We start from the raw sequence: 15,473 nt of genomic DNA on the forward strand, positions 1-15,473 counted from the left end.
ATCAGGTGGAAACACTTTGATCCAGAATCCACGAGAGCAGAATAGCCAAATAAAACAAATAAATACACAATATAAAAATTTTTTAGATACACTGTACACTAAAAACGGCCCTACGCGTTTCGTTCAGGGTTGAACTTCCTCAGGGGCAAATATCCAGATGCTGTCCTTATGCAAGCATAATATGAAGTGCCAAAGTTCTCCTTTTTAAATTCGTTTTCGGCGCAAAGTAAGCAGCCGTGCGCCATACTTCCGGGTTCGGTGCACTTCCGGTTACGCTTGCGTTGCGTTCCGGAATTGGTAACCAAGCCTCGTTTTGGTTTGCATCAGTAAGGACGGCCAGCCTTGCGTTCCATATGCGTTCCAATGCTCGAAAACGAGCAAAAAGTCCCAAAAGTAAAAAAACCACAATAGGTAAACAGATTAAATAATCAAACAAGAAAGAAATATCTCAGAAATAAAATGTCAATATAAAAGAATGAATAAGAATAGATAAACAAACGAAAATGTAATAAAGTTAAGTAAATATAATGATTAAAATCACAAAAAATCACAAAAAACAAACCAAATCAAAATCTACATTTAACCCATTTGGTTTCAGAGTTTTTAACGTATGTATCCAATACCCCTCTCTCTTCCTTAAAGCCATCATAAGATCACCTCCTCTTTCATTTAAAGTAACTTGTTCTATACCTATACAACTTAGGGTATTAAATTTAAAAGAGGGGCAGTTATTGCAATGCACTGGCACTGAGTGTGTTAACAGACCATTTTTTATATTGTTTCTATGTTCTTGAAGTCTTACTTTTAATTTTCTTCCAGTTCTACCTACATATTGCATCCCACACCCACAGGTGAGTAAATATACCACGTGGGTGGAGGAGCAAGACACCTTATTTTTAATCTTGAATTTGACTTTTGTCTGTGTACTAACAAAATCTTTAAATGTGTTACATTGATGACTGCAGCTTTTGCAATTCCCACAGGTGAAAAAACCTCCCGTATGGTTGGTTGAAGTTTTCCCAGATCGAAAAGTACTAGGAGCCAGAATTTGTTTTAGATTATTGCCCTTTCTAAAAATAACTCTAGGAGCTTGTGGGATCTTTTGACCTAGAAATTCGTCCTCGATGAGTAAACCCCAATGCTTTTTGATAATCCTTTGTATATCAAAAGCCCTTCCGTTATATTTGGTGTTAAAAGAAAAATCGAAAATTGGATTTCTGGTGGTTATGTCTTTATTTTTATCTTGGAGTAAATTGCTGCGGCTAATCTTCCCGACTCGATCGATTTCTGTGTCTAAAAATTCAGGGGAATAGCCTTTCTCCAAAAAACGTTTTTTGAGAGTCTCAGATTGTTCGAAAAAGGAATCCAGATCACTACAATTCCTCCGTAACCTTACAAATTGACTTTTAGGGACACCTTTTAGCCAGTTAGGATGGTGTCCGCTTGTAGTGTCAATAAAACTATTGGAATCGATGGTCTTGAAGAATGTTTTGGTCTTGATCTCCCGTTCCTCAATGTAAATTGAGAGGTCAAGAAAATCAATACTATTAACACCTACTTTGGGGGAAAAAACTAGAGACAGAGAGTTGCAGTTGACATACTTGAAAAAGTCATAAAGGAGATCCAGGGGACCCCGCCAGATTATCAGGACATCATCGATGTACCTTCTCCAGAGCACCAAGTTTGCACCGAACGGGTTGTTAGACCAAATAGACGACCTTTCCCAACAATCCATAAAAATGTTGGCATAGCTCGGTGCAAACTTGGTGCCCATGGCTGTACCCTTAATCTGGAGAAAATATTCCCCATCAAAGCTAAAAAAATTATGGGTAAGGATGAAACGGATAGCCTCCTCCAGAAAAGAACAAAAAGGAGGCTCTAATTCGGTGTCTTGTATCAGATTACTCTTGACCGCCTCTACACCGAGATTGTGATCAATTACGGTGTAGAGTGAAGTCACATCCAAAGTGGCCCAGACATAGTCATCACCCCATTCAATACTTTCCAGTTCTTGAATGAGGTGTTTAGTGTCCTTAAGATATGACAAAGCACCCTGAGCATATTTCTGGAGGTGGAAATCGATATACTCAGAGAGCTTTGAAGTCAAGGAATCAATGCCACTTATAATCGGTCTCCCTGGGGGCTTATCCCTACACTTATGAAGCTTTGGAAGAAAATAAAAAGTAGGTACCCTAGGAAATTCCGTAAAAATGAAGGAATAGGTGGATTCATCTATGGTGCCTGCTGTTCTAGCACTACATAACATGTTTTTAAGATCTTGATTGAATTCGTGATTTGGATTGGAGTTGAGTTTGATATAAGTAAGATGATCATTTAGAAGTCTTAAAGTCCTTTTTGTTCTTTTCTGGAGGAGGCTATCCGTTTCATCCTTACCCATAATTTTTTTAGCTTTGATGGGGAATATTTTCTCCAGATTAAGGGTACAGCCATGGGCACCAAGTTTGCACCGAGCTATGCCAACATTTTTATGGATTGTTGGGAAAGGTCGTCTATTTGGTCTAACAACCCGTTCGGTGCAAACTTGGTGCTCTGGAGAAGGTACATCGATGATGTCCTGATAATCTGGCGGGGTCCCCTGGATCTCCTTTATGACTTTTTCAAGTATGTCAACTGCAACTCTCTGTCTCTAGTTTTTTCCCCCAAAGTAGGTGTTAATAGTATTGATTTTCTTGACCTCTCAATTTACATTGAGGAACGGGAGATCAAGACCAAAACATTCTTCAAGACCATCGATTCCAATAGTTTTATTGACACTACAAGCGGACACCATCCTAACTGGCTAAAAGGTGTCCCTAAAAGTCAATTTGTAAGGTTACGGAGGAATTGTAGTGATCTGGATTCCTTTTTCGAACAATCTGAGACTCTCAAAAAACGTTTTTTGGAGAAAGGCTATTCCCCTGAATTTTTAGACACAGAAATCGATCGAGTCGGGAAGATTAGCCGCAGCAATTTACTCCAAGATAAAAATAAAGACATAACCACCAGAAATCCAATTTTCGATTTTTCTTTTAACACCAAATATAACGGAAGGGCTTTTGATATACAAAGGATTATCAAAAAGCATTGGGGTTTACTCATCGAGGACGAATTTCTAGGTCAAAAGATCCCACAAGCTCCTAGAGTTATTTTTAGAAAGGGCAATAATCTAAAACAAATTCTGGCCCCTAGTACTTTTCGATCTGGGAAAACTTCAACCAACCATACGGGAGGTTTTCTCACCTGTGGGAATTGCAAAAGCTGCAGTCATCAATGTAACACATTTAAAGATTTTGTTAGTACACAGACAAAAGTCAAATTCAAGATTAAAAATAAGGTGTCTTGCTCCTCCACCCACGTGGTATATTTACTCACCTGTGGGTGTGGGATGCAATATGTAGGTAGAACTGGAAGAAAATTAAAAGTAAGACTTCAAGAACATAGAAACAATATAAAAAATGGTCTGTTAACACACTCAGTGCCAGTGCATTGCAATAACTGCCCCTCTTTTAAATTTAATACCCTAAGTTGTATAGGTATAGAACAAGTTACTTTAAATGAAAGAGGAGGTGATCTTATGATGGCTTTAAGGAAGAGAGAGGGGTATTGGATACATACGTTAAAAACTCTGAAACCAAATGGGTTAAATGTAGATTTTGATTTGGTTTGTTTTTTGTGATTTTTTGTGATTTTAATCATTATATTTACTTAACTTTATTACATTTTCGTTTGTTTATCTATTCTTATTCATTCTTTTATATTGACATTTTATTTCTGAGATATTTCTTTCTTGTTTGATTATTTAATCTGTTTACCTATTGTGGTTTTTTTACTTTTGGGACTTTTTGCTCGTTTTCGAGCATTGGAACGCATATGGAACGCAAGGCTGGCCGTCCTTACTGATGCAAACCAAAACGAGGCTTGGTTACCAATTCCGGAACGCAACGCAAGCGTAACCGGAAGTGCACCGAACCCGGAAGTATGGCGCACGGCTGCTTACTTCGCGCCGAAAACGAATTTAAAAAGGAGAACTTTGGCACTTCATATTATGCTTGCATAAGGACAGCATCTGGATATTTGCCCCTGAGGAAGTTCAACCCTGAACGAAACGCGTAGGGCCGTTTTTAGTGTACAGTGTATCTAAAAAATTTTTATATTGTGTATTTATTTGTTTTATTTGGCTATTCTGCTCTCGTGGATTCTGGATCAAAGTGTTTCCACCTGATGTGCCTTTTTGACACTTCGTTCTTGTAAGTGTGATACTAAATAAATCGTATATTTTTTACTGAGATACCCTGCACTATCATTATTTTCTATTCTTCCTATGCATGCTACTGAGGTTCCAAGGTCCTGAAGTCGTTACATTGATTCTAGTGATATGCCTACAATCAAATTGGGTTTGTGAGTGCAAATCATTCTTATCCATTAACCCATTACTTTTGCAAACAATATTGCCCTATGTCTATTCTTTATTGTTGTATTGTAGATTGCCTTTTGGTATTTTCTGTATTTGTTATGAGGACATGAGAGGAGTCCTTTCATCTACAATACTTCCTAATTAAGGGTAATTTTTGTGTGTTTTCCTTCACTTATTACCCACTGTGTGTGTTTTGATCTGCACACAGGTGTATTTGCATTTTTCTGTTGTATATTCTTTCTGTTTTTCCTCTACTGCACAAATACACTGCTTATTGAATTTTTTCCCTTTGTAAAGCGTCATGAGCATGTTCTCAGATCTAAGGGAGCTAAGGGAAGCCAAGCTCCAGTCCCTTTTTAATAATCAAAATACAAATTTAGAAAACAATACCTCCATGGATGACTATTTCTTTAAACTAGAAAAACTCTCATTTAGAGAGACAAAAAAATGGTGGGAGGTATCCTTCTTGGAGTCATACCTCAAGGAGGGATTGATTCCAAGAGGTTTAAGGTTAGATAAAAGACCTGCCAATGGATTAGAAAAATCTAAACATATTGAACGTTGGGACGTAGCACTGGAGAGATGCTCTATGACGCTTATGGAAATCATTATCGATTTTGAAAGAGACAATTTGAATGTGGTTTCTGATGAAATGGGGAAATTAGCTGACATTAATACCTTTGATAAAGATACCTCTGATTTCAAGAGGAAAGAAAAGGTTCTGTTCGAAAGGATAGAGAAACTTGACGATAATATCGCACAAACTAAGAATAAGAAATATCTTAGAGATAAACGAGATAAAATCAATAATACCCATTCAACATTAAACAAAATCGATAGAAAATCTAGATTTAAGGATCATGGTAAATTCAATGTAAATAGAGATAGATCTAATCAAAGAAAAGGTGACCATATGGGGGCTAAACCCAAATGGACTACACCCTTAAGAAATCAAACCAATCCGAGAAAACGGAATGAAAGTTCATCTAATGTGCATCTTTTGCCCAGACCACAAGGGGATACATTTGCTAGTGTGGTGAATACCACCCGATCTACCGCTCAGAACTCCAATTCTAACAGGAATTTTTTAGGGAAGGGGCAAGACCGAAAAAAGGGGGACATCACAGAATTTTTTCCACCAAGGTCTCAAGAATTACCCTTAACCAATCGGTTTGTTCCCCTCAGAGAACAACATATCCCGGGGAAGAAGAGGAGATTGAGCGGAGAAAGGGTGGGAATTTAACTAAAAAGCAAGAAGAAAACCTAGGAGTTTTCAATTTATCTGGATGTAATTTGACACTACAAGAAATCCTCCTTTTGAGTAAGGGTTTGAAATTCGTCCCGGAAGAACCCCCAAATTGCTTTCAACTTTTTATTGACGCCCAGAAATTTATTAGGAAAATGTCGATTAAGAGATTTTTTATTAAGAAAGCTAGTGAAGGTTTCCCAAATACCTCCTCCAATCCTATTAAAGATAGGGAGATTCAGAGATTTAAACCTAGATCTAAATTTTGTCCTAATGATCGAGGAAGCCAGATTGAAGCTTTCAATAAAATGATTATTAGGGATTTCGAGAAACTGGGGAGAGATCAGGCCAGGAGATTTAAGCATAAGAATCTTACTCCGAGAGAAAGTAATATCCTTATTAATTTAAGTAAAAGAAGTGAATTGACTATAAAGAGTGCGGACAAGGGAGGAGGAGTGGTTGTTATGTCGACAAAATATTATGTTGAAGAATCTTTAAGACTTCTAAATGATCATCTTACTTATATCAAACTCAACTCCAATCCAAATCACGAATTCAATCAAGATCTTAAAAACATGTTATGTAGTGCTAGAACAGCAGGCACCATAGATGAATCCACCTATTCCTTCATTTTTACGGAATTTCCTAGGGTACCTACTTTTTATTTTCTTCCAAAGCTTCATAAGTGTAGGGATAAGCCCCCAGGGAGACCGATTATAAGTGGCATTGATTCCTTGACTTCAAAGCTCTCTGAGTATATCGATTTCCACCTCCAGAAATATGCTCAGGGTGCTTTGTCATATCTTAAGGACACTAAACACCTCATTCAAGAACTGGAAAGTATTGAATGGGGTGATGACTATGTCTGGGCCACTTTGGATGTGACTTCACTCTACACCGTAATTGATCACAATCTCGGTGTAGAGGCGGTCAAGAGTAATCTGATACAAGACACCGAATTAGAGCCTCCTTTTTGTTCTTTTCTGGAGGAGGCTATCCGTTTCATCCTTACCCATAATTTTTTTAGCTTTGATGGGGAATATTTTCTCCAGATTAAGGGTACAGCCATGGGCACCAAGTTTGCACCGAGCTATGCCAACATTTTTATGGATTGTTGGGAAAGGTCGTCTATTTGGTCTAACAACCCGTTCGGTGCAAACTTGGTGCTCTGGAGAAGGTACATCGATGATGTCCTGATAATCTGGCGGGGTCCCCTGGATCTCCTTTATGACTTTTTCAAGTATGTCAACTGCAACTCTCTGTCTCTAGTTTTTTCCCCCAAAGTAGGTGTTAATAGTATTGATTTTCTTGACCTCTCAATTTACATTGAGGAACGGGAGATCAAGACCAAAACATTCTTCAAGACCATCGATTCCAATAGTTTTATTGACACTACAAGCGGACACCATCCTAACTGGCTAAAAGGTGTCCCTAAAAGTCAATTTGTAAGGTTACGGAGGAATTGTAGTGATCTGGATTCCTTTTTCGAACAATCTGAGACTCTCAAAAAACGTTTTTTGGAGAAAGGCTATTCCCCTGAATTTTTAGACACAGAAATCGATCGAGTCGGGAAGATTAGCCGCAGCAATTTACTCCAAGATAAAAATAAAGACATAACCACCAGAAATCCAATTTTCGATTTTTCTTTTAACACCAAATATAACGGAAGGGCTTTTGATATACAAAGGATTATCAAAAAGCATTGGGGTTTACTCATCGAGGACGAATTTCTAGGTCAAAAGATCCCACAAGCTCCTAGAGTTATTTTTAGAAAGGGCAATAATCTAAAACAAATTCTGGCCCCTAGTACTTTTCGATCTGGGAAAACTTCAACCAACCATACGGGAGGTTTTTTCACCTGTGGGAATTGCAAAAGCTGCAGTCATCAATGTAACACATTTAAAGATTTTGTTAGTACACAGACAAAAGTCAAATTCAAGATTAAAAATAAGGTGTCTTGCTCCTCCACCCACGTGGTATATTTACTCACCTGTGGGTGTGGGATGCAATATGTAGGTAGAACTGGAAGAAAATTAAAAGTAAGACTTCAAGAACATAGAAACAATATAAAAAATGGTCTGTTAACACACTCAGTGCCAGTGCATTGCAATAACTGCCCCTCTTTTAAATTTAATACCCTAAGTTGTATAGGTATAGAACAAGTTACTTTAAATGAAAGAGGAGGTGATCTTATGATGGCTTTAAGGAAGAGAGAGGGGTATTGGATACATACGTTAAAAACTCTGAAACCAAATGGGTTAAATGTAGATTTTGATTTGGTTTGTTTTTTGTGATTTTTTGTGATTTTAATCATTATATTTACTTAACTTTATTACATTTTCGTTTGTTTATCTATTCTTATTCATTCTTTTATATTGACATTTTATTTCTGAGATATTTCTTTCTTGTTTGATTATTTAATCTGTTTACCTATTGTGGTTTTTTTACTTTTGGGACTTTTTGCTCGTTTTCGAGCATTGGAACGCATATGGAACGCAAGGCTGGCCGTCCTTACTGATGCAAACCAAAACGAGGCTTGGTTACCAATTCCGGAACGCAACGCAAGCGTAACCGGAAGTGCACCGAACCCGGAAGTATGGCGCACGGCTGCTTACTTCGCGCCGAAAACGAATTTAAAAAGGAGAACTTTGGCACTTCATATTATGCTTGCATAAGGACAGCATCTGGATATTTGCCCCTGAGGAAGTTCAACCCTGAACGAAACGCGTAGGGCCGTTTTTAGTGTACAGTGTATCTAAAATTTTTTTATATTGTGTATTTATTTGTTTTATTTGGCTATTCTGCTCTCGTGGATTCTGGATCAAAGTGTTTCCACCTGATGTGCCTTTTTGACACTTCGTTCTTGTAAGTGTGATACTAAATAAATCGTATATTTTTTACTGAGATACCCTGCACTATCATTATTTTCTATTCTTCCTATGCATGCTACTGAGGTTCCAAGGTCCTGAAGTCGTTACATTGATTCTAGTGATATGCCTACAATCAAATTGGGTTTGTGAGTGCAAATCATTCTTATCCATTAACCCATTACTTTTGCAAACAATATTGCCCTATGTCTATTCTTTATTGTTGTATTGTAGATTGCCTTTTGGTATTTTCTGTATTTGTTATGAGGACATGAGAGGAGTCCTTTCATCTACAATACTTCCTAATTAAGGGTAATTTTTGTGTGTTTTCCTTCACTTATTACCCACTGTGTGTGTTTTGATCTGCACACAGGTGTATTTGCATTTTTCTGTTGTAATAGTAACAACCCCTGGATGTTGGGCTAAGGTAACATCCCCAGGACATACTTGAATGTACATTTCCTGGTTAAATACTTTGTTATTATTATTATTATTATTGTTATTATTATTACATATGACCGATAACATGAATATTTTCACATTGAAATATAATTTCTAGGATCATCAGGTGGTTTTATCAGAATCTGCACAAATGTTTAAACAGCAACCGAATGCTTACTTGCAAACACATATTATTCAGTGATATTGTTTTTAATTAGTGGAGTAATACCTTCTTGATCCAAGGAGATATCTGACTGCCATTCTGGGGGTCGAGAAGAATTTTTTCCCTAATTTGTAGCAAAATTGGGAAGTGCTTCAACCTGAGTTTTTTTTGCCTTCTCTTAGATCAACAGCAAAAACTGATGTGAGAAATGCTGAACTTGATGGCACATGACTCTTTTCAGCCTATGTAACTTTGTAAAATTGCTGATCATGTCTTTTCTTCTTTCTCTTCACAGAGCCATTTCTCACAGCTCCTGCCTGTTTAAATAGAAAAACTACAGCACAGCGTTTACAAAAAGAGACCTTTAACCTCTCTCTCCCTACACTAAGGAAACTCACACGACAAAATTATGAAATAAGTATTCACTGCAAATAAATAATAATTGCGCAAATAAATCACATAAAAACTGATTACAATGGAAAACATCAGAAGCATTATAAAAACACTCATTACAAGTATTATTTAAAAAAATGTCAACAAATTCTGGAGCGCTGTACAATAGGCAAGCATTCTACTGAATCATGATGCAGGAATTCTACATTCAAACATGACGCTCCAGCGCTATTCAGCGTCTCAACATCACGTTGCGTTCTTCGCTGTTATATATTACATCATAATTTATGTTTCAGCTATGAATCCTAACCATGGGAGGTCTACTGTGGAGAAATTATTGGACATTGCTATGCTAATTCATACACATTATCAACGCACAAAGTAAGAGAGAAACGAGGAATAAATTGACTTATATGAACAAGTATTCCACGGCTCATGCCTTTGCAACAACATACTTGTACAAAGAAGAGTATTAGAGGATTAATCCTCAATAGGATTACTCAGTACATCATGAGAAGAAAAACGGCACACCTGGCAAATATTGCATCCAGGATAAATTATTTGAATGTGTATTTTATCTATCAAGCTATTATTTATGGATATGTTTAACATTGCTTCCTTATATTAAATGTATTTATACTATGGACATTATTGTTTTTTGTGCACATTGAAAGCTTTTATGGGTTTAATAAATTTAAATTTTTTGTGACCTTTTTAAGGAACTCTCCAAGCTCTTCAGCCCGATGTAGAAGTTATAGTTCCAAGAATACACTGGCACTGACCCATGTTTTAGCGTTCGGGAAGGTCAATGTCAATTTGTTCAGTTCAGCGACAAATTGAACATCAGCATCTGGCTTCTCCTGTCCGGGCCCAAATAAGTATCAAAACATACTGAACAAGCTTGACTGATTACGCTTGGACAGTGCCCCGGCACTCCTGGAACCATAACCACTACAGTGGGCTGTAGTGGTTATGGTACTTGGATTGTTCCTTTACTTTTTTATATGTATAGGTAAATGTTTAATATATCTGTGTTCTATATTTACAAGTAGGGGAGAAACTGAAACACGGCTGATGTTGACAGGCTGTTGCAGAATAATATATTGGTAACATTATTTTCTTAGTGACAAGCTGATTTATTAAGGCAAAGTTTGCTATGTTGGTAGTAATAATAATGACATTTTATAAAAGAACGTTAGTGCATTTTCTCATATATTAAGGAATTGGCAGCAAAGAGATAATGACACAATATAATTTCATCACATTAAAGAATAACGAACATTTCAGTTAAGCCTGCAGTCTGAGCTGAGCTATCTCACCATCTTAATAGCAAAATGTTTGTGCATTTCAGGTGAGAACTGAGATGTAATGTAAATATCATTTTAATGAATGAAGTTTTCAAAAACCTAGTTTTGTAAAGCTGAACGAGACATGTAGGTGTCAAGCCAAGCAAAGGAAAATTCAAGTACAATCGAAAAGTTTCCAAAAATTACAATGTAAATGTAAGATTTGCAGATCTCAGTTTTTGCAAAGTGAAATTAAGACATGCTGCAATTCTCAAGCCAAGCAGAGGTAAAATTCAAGTACAATGAAATAGTTTTCAAAAATCACAACGTGAGATTTGCAGATCTCCGATTTTGTTTAGTGAAACGAGACTCGCAGGTCTCAGGTCAAGCAAGGGTGAAATTATTTTACAATGGCAACCAAAATAAAGGATCTACCGGTAGTGTGTGCATTTTTCATATGAACATTACACAAATGACACATCTAGATCATTATTATATATATGTATGTAATTCAAGTTCAATTAACAGAGCAGGAGATAAAAACTTTTAAAGTAAGCTACATCTGATTGAAAAGGAAAAAACATTTTGTTTCCATGCAGGTTGTGTGAGACACAGTCATGGAAGGTGTGGCTAGGGCTCTATAGAGAGAAACAAAAGTGATTTAACTCCTAAATGGCAGAGAATTGGGCAGTGAGACTGCAGAGACATGTTCTATACACCAAAACTGCTTCATTAAGTTGAAGTTGTTTTGGTGACTATAGTGTCCCTTTAACTATAATTGCCTGACCTATTTCAGTTATATTCAACCAACAGATAATCCCTCTGAGGCAGAGGTCCTTAGAATATTTTTCAGACACGTACTTCTACTGAACAAGTTGATAATCATTGACCTACTTGTATCTAACACAAAACCTATAATTCCTGGCTGTGCCAAGGTTAATAACTTACACATGTCTCATAATTAGGGTGACAAATAAGGCTAAATTGGGGGTAATGATTGCTTGAAAAATAGTAATGTAGGAAACAGTGAGTGTATTCACTAAACATGAAAAAAGAGAAAAAATTTGTGTGAATACGTGTTTTTTTATTTTTTTGTGAATGCATGTCTATATGTATGAAAACATGTTGATAAATGTATAATTTTGTATGCATAGTCGTACTAAAGCTTTTGGCAGGGTATGAATGTTGTATGTCTTGTGTGTGAATATTTAAAGCTAGTTATACTAAACATATGCTAAAACTATTGATTGAACTAGAACTCAGCAAGACATGGCCACCCTTTCCTGCAACATTTGCAGTTAGCAGTTCTGCAACCCTTGCAGGCAGGTTCCTGTAGACCAGGGGTCCTCAAACTGTGGCCCTCCAGATGTTGCTGAACTACAACTCCCATGATTCTTTAAATTACATAGATAGTTCAGCAACATCTGGAGGGCCACAGTTTGAGGATCCCTGCTGTGACCTACTCGTGCTACTTGCAAATCCAGGTCTGATAAGAGTGCTGTTTTCTAATGCAATATGCATTCCTTGTTTAAAGGGACAGTTTAGCAACCATAACCATTTCATCTAAATTACATGGTAATGGTGCCTTATTGTGCTAGGAGGCCCCCAGGAGAAATCTTACCTCAAGGGGTTAAACTGTTCTTGAACGGTTTAACCGTAAAGTTGTCCCCAGCGCCGATCTCAGCTCCCCCCCAGCATAGCATCCGGCTTCTGAAATTTCAGGTTCAGGAAGCGCGGACTGCCACTGGGCAGGGGTGCCGTTGATTGTCTGATAAAGGTCAGCTGACATTCTCGACCTAGGGCAAATCAATAATCCTTGATGACTAGCGCTGGGAACCTACAATGGATATGTACCAACTTTTGTTGTCCGCCAATCACATGCTTCTCTATGAGAAGCCTAAACAGTATCCAACATCATCAAAATGGACGTGGTCATGCTAAATGCAAAGAGCTTCGATTTGCAACGGTTTTAATGAGGAAATGCTTCTAGTGGCGGTCAGTCTGACACTAAAGATGTTTTCTCATACAAATGTAAACATTTCCATTTCTCAAAAACAGCAATGCTTACATTTGTGAGATGAAATTGGCAGTATCTAGTCACCAAAACCTTCACATTAAGATGTATTAGTTTGGTGCTTAAAGTGTCCCTAATATATGATCTCAACTTCACACTGCCATCTGGAGGTGCTCTACATTACTGCATGCAAAGATGGAAAGATAGGTTGGCAGTTACACATTCTCGGTTGCAAAAATAGGAAATGCTAAAATATTTTGCTATCCTAATGTTATAAATTCCGTCAATTATTTGACCTTATTTCTTCTGTTCTATATGTATTCAGAGAAAATATTTGGACTTGGAATTGTGATGTTTGCATATATTTGGTTGTATAGAGTTATTTTTGTCTAATAATTTAGAGCAAAAAATGTCAAGATAATATATAGCTTTGGAATTCACATATTGCCCAAATAAATAATTTAATAAAACTAATTCCTACGGTATAACAGCAGCGATTAAATAACAGATTTTTCCCGGCAGCATTTGAAGCCTACATACTGCCAGGAAGCACAGCATATTGTCCTTGTAATTATTGTTGTGGAAATTGGACTTAAATCTCTTGAGGACTAAGGCCCTAAGGCAATAACATGTAGTGGCAGTTTATCTGTCCTGATAAGTATTTCCTGGTTTGAATCGATTACATTACTGCCATTAAAGGCTTATTGGAAGCCTCTCCTACACTAGTTTTGAGACAAGTGAGACTTACTTGATTGAAATTTTATCACATGACAGGAGGCTTCCTATTTTGCATTACTCTCTTTACTAAACTCCACAGCAGTAAAGAAAGTGAAAACATTTAAACCAATCAAAATGCAAAACAGTGAGCATATAGTCCCTGTGAACAGGCTCCTCCCCCTCTTTCTTTACTGCTCCATCGCAGACAGGTCAGAGTTTTTGGCTCTTCCCTATTACCTCATAATATTTATATGTTTCATTGTTATCGCTATATATTCTTTTATATATTTTTATATATTATTATATTATTATTACCTATTTCTATTATCTGTATTCTTCTTTTCTAACTATCTTAATTCTTATGCTCCTTACTGGGACTGGTTGCTCTCCAGCAACTTCGCTCCCGGTTCTTTTCCCCCCTTTTTTCGTCATTTCCATTCCGCCCTCGGGCGGCCCCAGAACTTTACCGGCTATCGGCCTTTCTCACTCAGTTCCCGCGGCTCGGCTCCAGCCGCGGCTACACTCACGGCGGCCATCTTTAGTCACGCATTTCGCGAGATTACGGACGCCATTTTGTGAGTGCCGCGAGTGCCGCGAGGGTCACACAGGAGCTCCCTTCACGGATTTTTGTACGATACTGTCGCTGAGGTCAGTTAAGCTTTTTTAGCTGTTTCAAAACCGTTGTAAAGCTGTTTAAGCACTTAGGTATTTATACCTGTGCATACTTGGGGTGCTGCCCTTAAATTGTGCTGCTACAGAGGTCGCTTTGTGGCCACCTCTACAACCTGGGTGAGGCCCAGAACAAAAAATCCCAACCAGTGGTTTGCATCCTGCCTTACTGGCACTATCTATTACTACTATAATTTCTGGCATTATACTCTGCCTTTGGACAGAACCCGGAAGGTATACCTTCCCTTTCATACCACTACATACCCTGCTGGGGTATTATATATATTTACAACCCTGCTGGGGTTATTTGGTTTCTCAAACCATTACCTTTTATTGAACCCTGCTGGGGTATTTTGTACTCTGTACAACGAAACAAATTATTACACCCTGCTGGGGCTCGCATAAAGATATCACAACAGCTTATTTTTGTCACTATACAACATACTGACCTCTATTATACGCCCTGTGCCAAACATATTCAGGCATTATGGAGACCTCTCAGACAACAGAGCTCCAAAATATGGTAAACGAGGCCGTATCCGCCTCCATGGAGAAAGTTCTCTCCAAAATGATGGCCTCTGGTCCCGACAAGAGGAAACCATCAAAAACCCACACAACCCGCAATGACTCAGATTCTGACGAACCAGAATCACGCAAAAGCCCAGAAACTTTCACGGGCAAACGCCACTGGAAAGGCGAAAAGGGTCTCCAAAACCCTATTAAAGGCAAAATTCCCGCCAAACGCGCTAAACCCACTATAGCCACCACCCCGAACCCGCAACATGAGTATTCTTCAGATGAAGAAGAATCGCAAGCTAAACCCATGGCCATCATAGATGAATGGCAAGCGGATGACTCAGATTCCAACGAAGACGCTTGGGATGCAGATTCAGGATCCCAATCCTTTTTCCCACAACACACGTTCACGGGAGAACCCCATGAACCAGACACTGCGGTGACCCCGCAAGAAGATGAAGACACTATATTAGACCCGTTAGGGCAAAAACTGTTTGACCCACGAAAAATACGACACCCACGCTCAAGCGACTGGACACCGCCCGACCACTTAGCGAGGTTCATGCACCTCTGGTTACGGAAGTCCATGGACAAGACAGTCCGCAACCGCTTAAGGTCGGAATGCCCACGACCGTTTTTACCTGATCACGTTGCGGACACTCCAGAATTTGACCAGGTGATGACCACCTTTATGTCGCGAGGTGGCCGCGACCCACGCAAAGGTGTGGAGAAAGGGTTCAGAGGGGT

At 38.2% G+C, this 15,473-nt stretch overlaps 1 protein-coding gene across 1 annotated transcript in view; it reads left to right on the forward strand.

Moving 5' to 3' along the window:
- Nucleotides 1-9,567, forward strand: part of TINCR (TINCR ubiquitin domain containing) — a 36,716-nt gene extending 27,149 nt beyond the window's left edge. Inside the window, exon 2 of the mRNA XM_063457385.1 lies at nt 9,427-9,567. The gene's annotated coding sequence lies outside the window, so the exon portion shown is untranslated. The remainder of the gene's footprint in view (nt 1-9,426) is intronic.
- Nucleotides 9,568-15,473: the final 5,906 nt, after the last annotated feature.

This window comes from Pelobates fuscus, chromosome 5 (assembly GCF_036172605.1).
Source record: "Pelobates fuscus isolate aPelFus1 chromosome 5, aPelFus1.pri, whole genome shotgun sequence".
In the NCBI taxonomy this organism is placed as follows: domain Eukaryota; kingdom Metazoa; phylum Chordata; class Amphibia; order Anura; family Pelobatidae; genus Pelobates; species Pelobates fuscus.